The sequence below is a fragment of the Nilaparvata lugens genome, chromosome 3, assembly GCF_014356525.2.
Source record: "Nilaparvata lugens isolate BPH chromosome 3, ASM1435652v1, whole genome shotgun sequence".
NCBI lineage: Eukaryota > Metazoa > Arthropoda > Insecta > Hemiptera > Delphacidae > Nilaparvata > Nilaparvata lugens.
Window position 1 is genome coordinate 37,327,780 of NC_052506.1, and position 15,925 is coordinate 37,343,704.

At 34.4% G+C, this 15,925-nt stretch overlaps 1 long non-coding RNA gene across 1 annotated transcript; it reads right to left on the reverse strand.

Moving 5' to 3' along the window:
* Positions 1–5,640: 5,640 nt before the first annotated feature.
* On the reverse strand, positions 5,641–12,183 carry LOC111044711. Its single transcript, XR_002605656.2, has 3 exons — positions 11,899–12,183; positions 8,685–8,775; positions 5,641–7,308 (listed from the first exon to the last, which is right to left on the reverse strand). It is a non-coding gene; the product is annotated as an uncharacterized LOC111044711 (long non-coding RNA).
* Positions 12,184–15,925: the final 3,742 nt, after the last annotated feature.

Consider the following 15,925-nt stretch of genomic DNA (forward strand, 5'->3'; position numbering starts at 1 on the left):
AGACCTCACTTCGCTCGGTCAATTATCTAAGTAGATATTATTTAGCCGCATCAACAAAGCCCCTCCTCATCTCTCGATTCTCCGCGTCCTCCTTGGTTGCTTCTCTCCATATCGGTCTTGACTTGACTCCACCATTTTCGTCGTGGTCTTCCTCTCGGTCGTCGTCCTTCTGGATTTCTTTCTATTATAAGGTAGTAACACAACATATAAATCCAATCCGGTTATTAATTTATTTTTAATTCATGCAGTTTTGCAGTGTAAAATTCAGAAATTCAAAAGGACAGACATTTATATAAATTTATCACCTTTATCCCAAGCACCAGTATCACTGGAACTGGAGCACCACACCAGAGCAGGTATATTTTTTACACAGAATGTAAAGAAGATAACTTACTTGTAGAGTCGTTCTTATTCACCCAAACATAACCTCAGAACCGGCTTAAACAGAGAGCGATCTGCGATCCTATGGGTTTCTCGTAATCTATTCTATATAGAGTTACACAGAATATCGGGAACTTTTAAAAACGCCATAAAACATTAGTGGGAAGGGCAAAAATGATTTTACTCAAACTAATGTAGGCCTAAAGTTCAAAACTTTGCCGTACCACTGTTACTAATCTACAATGAGCTGAGCAACCAACGTAGATAATTATTGCACCTCAAACAGTCAGTCAATGAATACCAAATCCAGCCATTCATTAATCTAGCATCAGACTATGAAAGCCGCAGACGAATTTTTTTTTTTTTTTTTTTAAGATTACGTCCTAAAGACTCCAGTCATGGAGTATAAGACAGTCATGTTATTACATAATAATTCTAACACTAAGTAGTTAACCTAGTTTAGGTTTGAAAGGAATTCTTGTACACTATAAAAAGCTTTATCAACTAAATATTTTTTATTTGTTTTTGAAAATCTTCAAATCATCATTACTTTTCAAGATTTGAGGTAGCTTGTTATAAAATTTCCTACCAATATAATCTGGTTTTTGTTCAAATAACCTACTATTGTGACCCATTATATGATAATCTGCTCTGTTTCGCGTATTATACTCATGAACATCTGAATTCTGGATCACACCACTCGTTTTCACATGCATTACAACTTCATATACATACAAAGATGGCACAGTTGATAGACCAAGCTTTTTAAATAAAGGCCTACAAGAGTCTAACCTATTCACTTTCTCTATACATCTGAGTGCCTTCTTTTGAATCTTAAACACTCTGTCCATATTTTTGCAAAACTGAAGATTTCACACTCGATGCTAACACTGCTGCAACAGTCATAGCGTAATGCGTAAAATAGTGAAATCATGCATAAAATTGAAGAGAATTTAATGTTCCATAAGTTCATAATCAGAATGGATTTTTGTCAATAATCGTTAAAAAGTCCAGAAAGAGCAAAAAAGGGAGACAAACGTGACTTTTTCAAAAAAGTTATGATACTCCTGCCGATGACCATACATAACTAGTAGTTCTGTGAACAGTAGACCTCACGCAGTATTCTCATCCACAAGTACCTGATTGAAACTATGGACCTTATGGAAATACAGAAATAGAATGGCTTCTCCACACATCTGTGAAATCACTTGTCAGCTGATTTATTATGAATAATTCTATAGTCTGATTTTTACTCTAATATTGGCGTATGAAGGAGGCTCCTTTTTCTTTTATATTATCCTCGAAATGCAAAATTTCCAAAAACCTTGTATATACGTCGACGCGCAATTAAAAAATGAACATACCTGTCAAATTTCATGAAAATCTATTACCGCGTTTCGCCGTAAATGCGCAACATAAAAACATTAAACATTAAGAGAAATGCCAAGCCGTCGACCTGAATCTTAGACCTCACTTCGCTCGGTCAATTATCTAAGTAGATATTATTTAGCCGCATCAACAAAGCCCCTCCTCATCTCTCGATTCTCCGCGTCCTCCTTGGTTGCTTCTCTCCATATCGGCCTTCACTTGACTCCACCATTTTCGTCGTGGTCTTCCTCTCGGTCGTCGTCCTTCTGGATTTCTTTCTATTATAAGGTAGTAACACAACATATAAATCCAATCCGGTTATTAATTTATTTTTAATTCATGCAGTTTTGCAGTGTAAAATTCTGAAATTCAAAAGGACAGACATTTATATAAATTTATCACCTTTATCCCAAGCACCAGTATCACTGGAACTGGAGCACCACACCAGAGCAGGTATATTTTTTACACAGAATGTAAAGAAGATAACTTACTTTGTAGAGTCGTTCTTATTCACCCAAACATAACCTCAGAACCCGGCTTAAACAGAGAGCGATCTGCGATCCTATGGGTTTCTCGTAATCTATTCTATATAGAGTTACACAGAATATCGGGAACTTTTAAAAACGCCATAAAACATTAGTGGGAAGGGCAAAAATGATTTTACTCAAACTAATGTAGGCCTAAAGTTCAAAACTTTGCCGTACCACTGTTACTAATCTACAATGAGCTGAGCAACCAACGTAGATAATTATTGCACCTCAAACAGTCAGTCAATGAATACCCAAATCCCAGCCATTCATTAATCTAGCATCAGACTATGAAAGCCGCAGACGAATTTTTTTTTTTTTTTTTTTAAGATTACGTCCTAAAGACTCCAGTCATGGAGTATAAGACAAGTCATGTTATTACATAATAATTCTAACACTAAGTAGTTCAACCTAGTTTAGGTTTGAAAGGAATTCTTGTACACTATAAAAAGCTTTATCAACTAAATATTTTTTCATTTGTTTTTTGAAAATCTTCAAATCATCATTACTTTTCAAGATTTGAGGTAGCTTGTTATAAAATTTCCTACCAATATAATCTGGTTTTTGTTCAAATAACCTACTATTGTGACCCATTATATGATAATCTGCTCTGTTTCGCGTATTATACTCATGAACATCTGAATTCTGGATCACACCACTCGTTTTCACATGCATTACAACTTCATATACATACAAAGATGGCACAGTTGATAGACCAAGCTTTTTAAATAAAGGCCTACAAGAGTCTAACCTATTCACTTTCTCTATACATCTGAGTGCCTTCTTTTGAATCTTAAACACTCTGTCCATATTTTGTTGAGATGAATTACCCCATACTAAAATAGCAACCTAATATGAGATAGTATAAGTCCATGGTAAGCAGTTAACAGTAGTTTTTATCATTCAGCCTAGCAAGCTGCCGCAGGACAAATACCCAAATGATATCTTATTACATATCCTCTCATGTAAGGATGCCATGTTAATTTTCTGTCCAATAAAATTCCCAAGAATGCTACTTTCTCTTCTTGGTCTAATTCATTTTCCTCTACAAACACATTTATTTCTCTATCCTCTACTGAATTATATTTACTTTTGAATTGTAGGAATTGACATTTCTTACTATTTATTGTTAATTGCCTTTGCTTCAAGAATTGGACAATTGACTGTACTCAGTAAAAGCATTTATTTCTAGACTATCTAATAAATAATTGTTAAAGATAAGCGATGTGTCATCAGCAAACAACAGAGCTCTGTGATCTTTTAACTCTTTTGGTAATTGGTTCACATACAACAGAAACAGTAAGGGACCCAGAATTGAGCCTTGAGGTACTCCAGCCTGGACCTCCAGTTTTTGAGATTTAATTTTTACTATTTCATTCCCATCCACCTTGGTAAGCTCAACACACTGGTTTCTACCTATGAGATATGATTCAAACCATTTTAGTTCTATACCATTCACACCTACAGTTTTTAGTATTTCCAACTGGAAACAACTCTGAGTGGAACAACTCAAAGCATTTCCATCAAACAGCGCGAACAATGGATCTGAAAGCTCTGCTCCTGAACATACAGCTTTATTGCAAGAGATAGAACACAAAGGGAGAATATCCCCCACACAGACACACACATAAACACCACAAGTCGGTAGAATACAGGAGGATGTGTGCAGGGAAAGGAATATTCAAGTGAGGTTAGGTTAGCTTCTAGGTTATGTCGTCAGCCGTCAACACACACGGAAAAGTTTAAGGTATGAATGGGGTTTTCGTTAGCCACTCATCAACATGTGATGACTGCAGCTGCTGTCAGCTAATTTCAAGTAGAACAGATCTGTTAGTTGCATTTACATATTGTTGAATCGAAACCACCGGTAGCAAAATATATAATTTGAATGGTTGACCGAGTGCGGCGTAATCGCAATGAGCTCCTGCTTGGAGCGGACATCCGAGTGGTATTAATAACATCTATCACTTTTTGAAGAGGTCTGAACAACTGAATTTGAAAGTATTTTTGCTATTTCTACAGACGTGTTAATTACCTCGTCTGGTGTAGTATTTGAATACCCTAAAAGTGGACAATATTAGTAGGTAGGCTAACTAATATTTGAAGTTAAATCATTAAAATTTGTAATTTCCCAGTGATTCATTTATTGTAATTAGTTGTTTATTTTATGTTATAGCCTCTCGCTGATGGTGAACATGTGTATGTGCATGATAAACATGCATGTCTATTATGAATGTTCTACTGTTAATGGCCAGCCTTAGGTAGGTACCATCAGTCAGTATATTGAAATAGATTATAACGTATAAACATTGTATAACAAAATTTTTTGTAAAAATTATTACTATTAATTCATGTTTTATAATAAGATCCATAAAATGACATACATTTAGAAAAAAAATGGATTTGACATTTTATTTGCAAATAGATAAGTTCATGTAAAGTTCTGAACACCTATTGTATATTTCTCATTTTAGAGACAGTGATAATATAAAAATGTCGATCCTGGCTATGGCTGTGCTCAAGGTTTCTAGGAACATTTTACTGGTAAAATTCTTCAATTTTTATACTATAAAGTTATAAAAATGAATCTCAGGAAGAAATTATTTGGTTATTATTTTCTGAAATATTAGCGCCTAGAGATTAAATTTTCTAAACTGATCATTTCAAATTTGGAAACAGATAAATTCATGAAATTTTGAGGATATATTTTTCACGAGACACGACCTTTAACTGTGATTCATACTACAGAGTGCGATCATGAATGAAATGGGTGTTGCACTGTTTATGACCGATGAGTATTCAAGGAGGTTATGCAAGAAGCTAACGTTCAGAGTTGGCAAAACAGTTTAAACCAGAGTATTACGAATGGACACATTATCTGTACACAGGGACTTGAGCCGACGTAGCACCTGATTGCAAAATAGCGGATGAGAAGTAGTGTTGGATGCTGCACCTCTTAACTCCTTGGTTGTGAAAATGTCGTTATCAATAATTCAGATCAATGGAATATGAATTCTCAACTGAAATTTGTCTCTGAAGACATCAAGACAAAAAATTATATTTTCAGAAGTGTTCTCATCAACCATACTGTGAAGAATGTATCCTCAAAATGTCATGAATCTGTTACCAAATTTGAAATGTTCATTTCAGAGAATTGAAACCTTGGGCACTCATATTACAGAAATAACTAAATAAATTCTTCCTGAGGAAAGTTTCCATTTTTCAACTTGATGGTAACCAAATCTAAAAATATTTAAAAATTTTACCAGTAAATATTTCACAAAAACCTTACGCAGTTTTAAATACCTACCGTTCCATCCTTTGTGGTGGGATTTGTTTTATATGAAATGAATTAGAAATCAAGTTTATGTCAAAAACATTTAATTTTTAAATTAAAAAAGAAACTTCATGGAAAAAACATGTCATATTTTTATTGGAAATAAAAATCGAATACATGTCAATTTAACAAAAATGGTTCTCTTACCACGGGGCTTTTGGAGTTACTGAAAATTTATTTCAGGGTACAATTTTCTTTGTTTGTCAATTGCGGTCTTTTTCATTTTGAGCGTTCAACATAAACCAAAGTTTCAAATTAATATCAAAGTAAGAATTTACATTAAAATGTAATTTCAAAGATAAAGTTTTAAAATTCACAACTTACAACAAGCAAGCCAACGCTCGTTAAGTTTAGCGTCACTTGTCATTAAATATAGTTGGTTCATCCTAGCAACAATCATTCTTTGATACTAATCCTTGGAGCAATTTCGTCATAAAGTTTATGGATCAAAGAATTTTTATCACTGTGATACTATTATAAAATACGATCATAGATTTCTCTCCAGTAAGTGTTCAAAGGTGTCTTCTCAAATCGTCTGAGAATTAATACTTATAGTCACAAAATCCATAGCTGGAAGTATTTCGAAGAGCTTTGACAGGACAATCTAAGCAAAGATTTTAAGATATAGAATTTAAGTGAATATACTTGAGATTAAATTATTGGTTTATCCTAGCAATAATTTTATTTTGTGATTCTTGGGTGCATTTAGTCAGAACTTTTATAGATCAAAGGATCTTTATCAAGTTCATTTAATCATGTGATCAATTATTATGATCTTAATGATTGTTCTCACCAGTGTGTGTCCTTAGGTGCCTTCTCAGAACGTCTAAGAGGGAGCATTTATAATCACAGAATCCATAGCTGGAAGCATTTCAAAAAGCTCTGGCAGAAGAAACTGAGCCAACATCGAATTTATAGCTGAAAATTAGTTAAATGAGAACCATATGAAATACTAGGCCCTCAATGCACCCAACAATCTCTTCACTTACGTCAAATATAATTTTGTATTATAGAAATATAATATTGTAACCTAATAACTGTGTAGGCCTAATTTAGTTCTAGAAAGTTTAAAGCTGTCAAAGCAAGTTATTCTAATATAAATATAATTTTGTAACCTAATAATTGTGTGAGCCTAATTTAGTAATAGATAGTTTAGAGCCGTCAAAGCCCGTTATTCCAATCAATAATATTGTCTGTAAATAAATAAGCACTTCTATAGAACTTAGTAATTAGTACTTACCACTTTAGTAAATTTGTATTCTAGTACTGGAAGGTTTAGAGCTGTCAAAGCTCATTATTCCAAAATATACTTGTTTGCAAATTAATAAATAAGCACATTTATAGTGCTGTAGTCAAAGTTAATTAATTTTGAAAAGCTGCCTGTATGTTCTCCTTTGGAAAACATCAAATTTGGAAGATTTATAACCACAATGAGCACAAAGTTTCTTGAACTTCCAGCTGTGAATTCTGTGATTATAAATACTCCCTCTCAGGCGCTCTGAGAAGACACCTAAGAACACACACAGTTAACTCTTCTCTCAATCACAAACTTATTGAATAAACTCCAATATGCACCCTCCTCGTTGGCCTGTTCAACAGTTCCATTTTCTAATAGGGTGTTGATGATACTTGACATCACTCCGCTCTTCACTGATGTTAGTTCTTTGATTCCGCCAATTATAGACATGGATGATTCTGAAAAGATTATTATTGTCAGAAAAATTCGAAGGCCAATACAGGTAATAAATTATAATACGTAATTGTAATTAGGAGGATAGAAATTTTGGCTGAAGATGAGGTTGAAGAACGAAAAAAATATACAGTGGAACCTCCATATAGTAACAACCCGTTATAGTTTCTGCAGTCCCTTGAAACATCCATATACAGTGACCATTAAGTACAACTAGATTTGGAACAGACCTCGTAATGGTACATTTTTTGAGCAGTCCCTTGAGATGTACAATGTCGAGGTTCCACTGTATAAGAAATAGAACAGAGTGCAAATACAGTAGTAGAACTGACAAGTTCTACTAATGACAATATTGTCGTCATTGCCATCATACCCATCAACTTTAAGGGACTGAAAGTTGGGAATCACAAACTGGATTCATTGGCCGTCCTAATGGAATATCCCCTTCAATAATATTGTTTGGAAAATGTAAACAAGTCTTGATAATCTATAGGCTACAATTTGATTCATGACTATAAATTCTGATTCTGAAAACTACTAAAACATTACAGTGAAACATTACTGAAACAAGTTCAGTGATATTACATCATAATAATGAAGAGTAATGCAATACAATATGCATTCAAAATATTATTTTTCTACAACTGCGCGTGAAGAAAGAATTTACACTCAATTCTCCTCGTAAAACAGCTTATTTCTGAGGAGAATCTACTTTTGCGCATGCGCAGAAGAGTTTCTTTACGCTCGCTAATCAGCTGATGGTAACAGCTCGCCAAAAAGTCAGATCTTTACCTAAAAAGTCAGTAATTGTAACTCAAACAGGTGCCCAAACAGGTTTGGGCAGTTGTAGAAGAAAATTTGTATGTAATTCGCGCGTAATGCTTCTTTATCGCTCTTGCAAAATTATCACGCTCCGCTTCGCGTGATAACTGTTTTGCGCGAGCGATAAAGTCGCGCATTACGCTCTTAATACATAAATAGCTATTTCTAACACTCAATCGCAAAACTAGTCATTATTGAACTGGAAACTGTTCGCAAAACAGCTGATTCCTGCATACCGCGCACAAAACACGTGTTTTGCGAACGGTTCCAATAAAAGGTAACTTGAATTCGCTAAAGTATCACTCACAATAACAATATGAAGGTGATAACTTGAAATTAATTTCAACTACTTATATGCCTGACCGGGAAAACCTGGTCCAATCACTCGGTTAATTCGGTAAGTTAACTGTTTCACAAGACAACAAGTTTGTGGAACTCTTGACTCGAGCTCTATTTTGATCCTATGTGCCCAATTCGGCAATTAAAAAATTCATCAAAAGATTAGTTAGTAAAGTTGGATGAAATTAGATGTGAAATCAGAATTATTGAGAATAGTTACCATAGTCTTGTGTAGTGTTCACTGGATGCCACGAGCTGCAACCCGGCACAGACTCTCGTCCATCATCGTTCACCAGCTTCACCAAGGCCATCTGAAAATATCAAAACAACACTGAATCAATAATATTTCCCCCGAATAGAGGTGGATGTGATAGATGGATGAATTCTGGATGCGACTTTAAATTCAATTAAAAGAAACTAGCTATTTTTTCTAGCCTTTGGATTTTATGCATTTTAAAACTGAGAGATTGTTTATGAATCTGTGCAGATGTGACAAAAATCAGGAATAATGCTGTAATTTCTAAAGCATATAATGTTCTTACCAAAGCAAGAATTATACCTCTCGTATTCCTTATATATGGAATTATATGAATAACCAGTCTATAAGGAATACCAAAGTATATAGTCACGGAATAAAAAAATTATATCTTAATCCCTGGACCGATTCACCCCTTCCACGGCATTGTGACGCTACTACACATAGCAAAAACATTTGATCAACCAGCTGAGTTTTTGCCAGCTATTCGTGTCAAGAGCCCAGCATGCCGTAATTTTATAATAGTTAGATATTATACAGCTGTCAGTTATTTCAAATTGCCCTTCATTAATATCCATCTGTATTTTCAATTTATAGGCCTCCTCGGGTCGGTTGAGTAAATTTTAATCCTGATTTTAAATGCCACGAGAACGAATCAGGAAAGGGTTTTTCGAAAACCCTAAGCATCAACATCTATATAATAAAAGAGAGTAGGGTTGTGTTTCTTCGCATCAAAGCATGTCAACTTGTGGATTGCATACCGGAAAAACGGGAATAATTTAGATCTCCAAATTTTACACATAGATTCTAAAAATATCAATCTCATGCACCTCGAAGCCCAAATTTCAATTTTCCTTCTAGATTTTTCATAATTAATGTTCAAATTTAATTTATGGGACATACGATTTCATAAAGCGAATTCACCAAATCATATGATAAAAAACAGCTATTCTATTATTGCTTTCTACCTGATTCCACTTAACCACAATGATATTGTTTTGATAATTGATAAATATTTTTAATAATATTATAATTATTATTAATTGACCGAGCGAAGTGAGGTCTAAGATTCAAGTCGACAGTTTGGCATTTCTCTTAATGTTTAAATGTTTATATGTTGCGCATTTACGGCGAAACGCGATAATAGATTTTCATGAAATTTGACAGGTATGTTCCTTTTTTAATTGCGCGTTGACGTATATACAAGGTTTTTTTTGGAAATTTTGCATTTCAAGGATAATATGAAAGGAAAAATGAGCCTCCTTCATACGCCAATATTAGAGTAAAATCAGCCTATAGGATTATTCATCATAAATCAGCTGACAAGTGATTACACAGATGTGTGGAGAAGCCAGTCTATTGCTGTATTTCCATAAGGTCTATAGTTTCAATCAGGTACGTGTGGATGAGAATACTGTTCACAGAACTACTTTAGTGTGGTCCTTGTTAAAATGGCAGTGGATAAAGATAGAAGAATAGCGATGCCGATTCTCTGCATTAATTAATTATAATTTTACACTGAAAAAACATAATTGTCATCGTTGTGGACCTAGAAAAGGATAGTACCACCGGCTTTGTCGAATGATAGACAAGGATAGCAAAACCAAAGTTGATCAAATACTGTCATTATAACGTGGACCTCACTATAGTATAATGATAGTATTGTTTTGATAATTAATATTTTCATTTTTACAAACTCTGTATAATAATATAGAGAATGTGAAACAGCTGCATCAAAGAAATTACCTCAAAAACATCTGTTTAGAGAAAAAATAGTTTTGAAACTTTGTTTTCCTGATGCAATGTATAGGCACGTATAAGCCTACACGTGGCTTGGATTATTAATTTTTCAGCTAGAACAGTTTTACGAGACAAAGTGCTAAATAAACGTCTTTAGTTTTATCAATAGGCTACTGTATCGGCAATATGAACACGCATGCAGTTAATATGTCTTTGAATAAAGGTGTTGATATTTTTACATAAATAAATTATTCTCTTCCAATTTAATTACAATTCCAAAATTATTTTAGCCCTGATAGAATGGAAATTTTAATATTGAAATGAGGGGTATTTTGGCAAGCTGAACAAAAAAATAAGGTCATATGCAACTTTTCGATATTTCTTCAAATGAAAAATGAGTTTTGTGGGTTGTCAAAACTCCCCCTGAAAGGGAAACTATTCAACTAATCCTATCATTTAGTAAAATAACAAAAATTTCTGCGTTGAATAACATGTTTCTTGCCAACAACAATCGAACTATTTATAAATTGAGATATGACCTACACTGTGGATTTATATAATAAATTCTATTGGTTAAATACATGGGAATTTAAGTACCTATTTATTTCAGTCAGTTCATGGTTAACTTAGTTGATAAAAGTGATTATAAATAAAAAAATATATAACTTTATCAGTACAGAATTAGTTGAATGAATTGTGGTTGTACTGAATTCTTGGTCAAAAATACTGTATTTTAATATTGGTATCTATCCATTCATTAATTTTCCAGAAATTAATTTTATTTGAATTACAAAATATTTATTTATCAGGTCCTATCAATTTTATCATTCGTAACAATGAATTGTCCAAAACAAATTAAATCAAAAATTTTTAATCAACTGAGGATTCTTATAGACCTATTTTTAATTCTTCTAGATTTCATTATGTTAAGTTTTCAGTTTGTTTTAAAATAGCCCCTTGCAAAGCATGAGTTACCTGGTAGTACTACATAAAGGCCTATAAAGCTTCAATAGTTGAACACGTGGCGAAATAACGGAGTTAGTTGCAAATAAAGTAGGGCCTATTTACTTATTCGATCTAAATTTATTATACTTATTAGAAGTTATGGGCCTACTACACATTTTAAATAATGTATTTGGATGTCACAATATTCTATTTTCAAAAATACAGTATTGTAACCTACATTCACTGTTCACATTGTTGGTTGGATAAAAATCACGTGCATTAAAATTTTCTTGTAAATGAATATTTACAGAATAGCCTACTCAAGTAAATAAGTAGGTCAGCTCAGATTTTTATATCACAATAAATGTGCTATGATTCATTCTCCTTAAAACATACGAATATAAACAGGCCTACTTCACATAAATTATTTTTGCCCTTGATACTTTGTATTTATTCAGCAAAATTCAACGAAATTATATTATAAGTTACTTACTTGAAAATCAATTGTGTGCGGTCAAATTACAATATTATGTGATTCCAATATCCAATGAAGTATTCAATTATCAAACCAAAAAAGAATTGCCTACGCCAAGCCAACTAGCTAAGCTTTAAGCTATAAATAGAAGGCTACGATGGGCTTGCTTGAATGAAATGAAGATCAAAACTCCGAAAATGGCGACACACCACACCGTCGTCCACGAGATACACAAAAAGAAAGAGAAATCTAATAACGGCCAACTCGACTCAAAAGCTTTGTACAAAATGACGGAAGCAGGAAGTCCCAAATGGAGAAACACAAAAATGCCAACTCACCTATCAAGTTGGTTACAACCAATAATGTAATAATAGAACTTTGAAGATGTAAAACAGCAGGAAAAATTCAATAAATTAAGAGAAAAATACAGTCATTATCTAAAACATGAGAGTATGAGATAATAATTATGGATATATTGGGTTCGAGTTTTTCTTGGAGCAGTCAATTTGGATGCAAAAAAAGTGAATTCTCCGTTCTAAAATTCGACCATGACAAATGTCATTGAAGACATACCCACATAATATAGAAATACAGTGGTTAAGTTCAAAGCCACTGATCAATTCCATTGGGTTTTTTTTACGTTCAGTAAAAAACCTGAACACAGATCAAAGATGAACCACAGAATGGAAGTCGGCAAGTATCTTGACGCCATAATCCGCCATCTTGAAAGAAAGTGTAGGGTAGTAATACCATTGATATAGAGAATAAGATAAGGAAGAGCGAAGTCCGCTATGATGCCACTGCGCTAGTGTAGCTACCAGAAATTTCGGGCAAGAAGTCGGGTATTTGTATTCGCTGTGTAGAAAAAGAGCCTTTTTCAAATGATAATATTTTTTTATTGAAGCAATGAAAAATATTCAAAGTATGGTTGTTTCATGCAGTGCTTATGGATGTACGAATCTGCATGCACCGGATAAAAATATTTCTTTTCATACATAAGTATTTTTATATTTTCATCGGTCATGTTTCATGCAGGCTAAGCCTAGTGCCAAATAATGATCGTTTCAAGGAATATTGTGCTTAGGTTGATTCATTATCATTTGCCAAGAAATAAAATGTAAGTTTCGGTAATATTATAATAAATATTTTATTTCCATAGATCCAATACAGGTATCCATATTCCATTCCATTAATTTGTCTTATATTGTAATATTTTGTGAACTATGAAAATATTGTATGCTAAATTTGTATTATAAAAAATATTATTTGCTAAAATTGTCTATAAATTCTTCATCATTGCTATTGTTTTATTTTTCCCGTTCTTATAATATGTAGTTATTTATTAGCTTATATTAAATATAGGAGTATAGAGTATAGTTAGGTACCTATACTTGAGTTGCAAAACGAATGAGAAACAGTTTCACAAAATATTGTGATAATGGTTAATTTATTATTATTTGCCATCTAATAAAATATACGGTAATATTAGCGTTCTATAATAAATGTTCTATTTTCCATATCCTAAATACATGGTAATAGGAAAATATTGTAAAAATGAGATTCATTTGCTAATAGAATGGATCAAAATCTGTAGTGAGGTAGGTTCACTAAATTAGATGTTTGGTCGAGTTAAAAATAATGTTCAATGAACAAATAATTGTATCATATGGTAATGGAAATGACGAAAAGTTGAAAAAAAATTATATTGAAATCCATCAAGTATGTCGAAAGATATAACGCAATGAAAGTCGATGTTTTCCCATATAAGTCTGTCTGGGCGCCTGACTTCTTGCCCGATATTCAATGGCGACGAGAAATGAAGGAGGCATCATGCTTCCAAACGCTTGAAGGTATAGCTTAGTCATCTAACTATATATATCAATGAGTAATACAGCAGTAGTTTTAATTTCTAACAAGATGATGCAGTCATGTGTCGTGGTCTTGGTGCACTCAAATCTTGGTTAGATTGATACCTTCCATTTTGTGTGTATTCTGTGGCTGAACGGTTGCTCATTATGCTCATGAGTCATGACTGACAGATGTTTCTCCTGTTGATCATATTTTATAAAAAAAAACTAGAATTTAACCTATTTCATTGTAATCAATTAAAATGGAAATCTATCAGGTGATTGGAGTTGTTTTTAAATGCTTTGTAAAATATTTTAAATGTTACTGAATTTATGTAATCATGCATTTCTCTGCTCCCAAATACAATAATAATAATAATAATAATGAGTTTCTGTTCATGGCGTGGTCATAAGTATGGCCACAAGTGAACAATTCAAGAACATAAAAAACTGTCATAAGTTAGGTCAAGAACAAAAATACACATTAAACACAAAAAGCAGAAGAGGCAGCAAGACTAATGCAAGAAGTATCTACTTACAGTCTGAGGATCACAATCATAGAACTCCCTCATAGAATAGAAGGGGTTCTCCTGAAGGAAAGCCCTCAGTCTCCTCTTCAAGACTGTCTCTGGCAGAGTCCTGGCTGAAACTGGCAGCTTGTTCAAAATTTTAGCTGGCTGGTAGATGAGGCTGCTCTGAGTCCTCGCCAATCTACAATATGGCAGGTCCAGCCTCAGCCTGCCTCTGGTGCCATGATCATGCACATCACCCCTGGTAGGCAAAGTACGGACACTGTGGGATGCCTTTATAGCTGACCTGTAAATGTAAAAATTGAATACAGTGAGAATCTTTTCACTCACAAAAAGAGGCTTACAATGGGCTAAAAATTCTGCCCCACAAAGAATCCGGATGCCCTTCTTCTGCACCAGCAGTACATCTTTTACCTTAAAGGCACCACCCCACAAGGTGATGCCATAGGCCATCACACTCTGAAAGAAGGCAAAGTAACACATGCGGAGATGGGCCACATCTTCTCAGGCTCCTGAGCAAAAACAGCACCCTGCTCAACCTGCCACAGACTACCTGAATGTGCCCGCCCCAGGAAAGCTTACGGTCCAGAGTGAAGCCAAGGAGCTTCACTGGAGGGAAATCATAATGTACTCCATTCCTGAGGCCAAACACAATTCTCTGGGTCTTCTCACTATTGAGAAGGAAGAGATTTGCCCAAAACCAGTCCGCAACAGCCCTCTCAGAAGCACACATCTTTCTGCCCAGGTCAGTCATGTCACTATTGATATCCAGCATTGCGGTGTCATCAGCATAACACACCACAGTCCTGAAAGGGCAACATCATTAATCATGATGAGAAACAGGAGAGGCCCCAGTACAGAGCCCTGGGGGACCCCACAGCTCACTGATCTGACTTGAGACCTCACACCATTTGCCAGCACTATCTGCTCACGTCCTTCCAGGTAGGAACGGAGAAGCATCCGAGGGCTGTCACCAATTCCATAGGAAGCGAGCTTGGCCAAAAGAGTAGCATGGTCCAGGGTGTCAAATGCCTTGCTAAGGTCACACAGTGTGAGCCCAGCAAGGCCTCCCTTCCCAAAACTTGCATGGACCTTGAGAACAATATGTTCAACAGCCTCCACTGTCGACTTCTCCACTCTGAAGCCAAACTGTGTACCTGCAAACAGATTATTCAACTCACAAAATTCATAGAGTTGTTCAGCTATCACCATTTCAAATATTTTGGACAAAATATGCAAAATTGAAATGGGCCTATAATTATTGGGGTCACCCCAATCACCCTTCTTGAACACAGGTATTACCTTTGCCAATTTAAGCTGGTCTGGAAATATAGACCTGGGAATATATACATTATAATTGAGTCCATTATTTGTAAGCAACCTCGTATTCTGCCATGTCTGTTTACGTTCAGCTACTCTATTTACGTTCTTTTCCATCGGTGGAAAGTACAACTGATCAGCGAACGAACCGGATATGACGTTTTTTTTAACAGTTAGACCAAAGACTTTGAAGAGGTATAAACGCACAATGCCTATGCCTTCCCAATGCTAGCTCTTACTTGAAATTAAAGGCTCCATTGAGGAATTTAGCGCGAGATATTATATAATATCTATATTTTTGTGATATTATAGATCTTTAAGATCTTTAGTATGTAATAATCTCCCTGG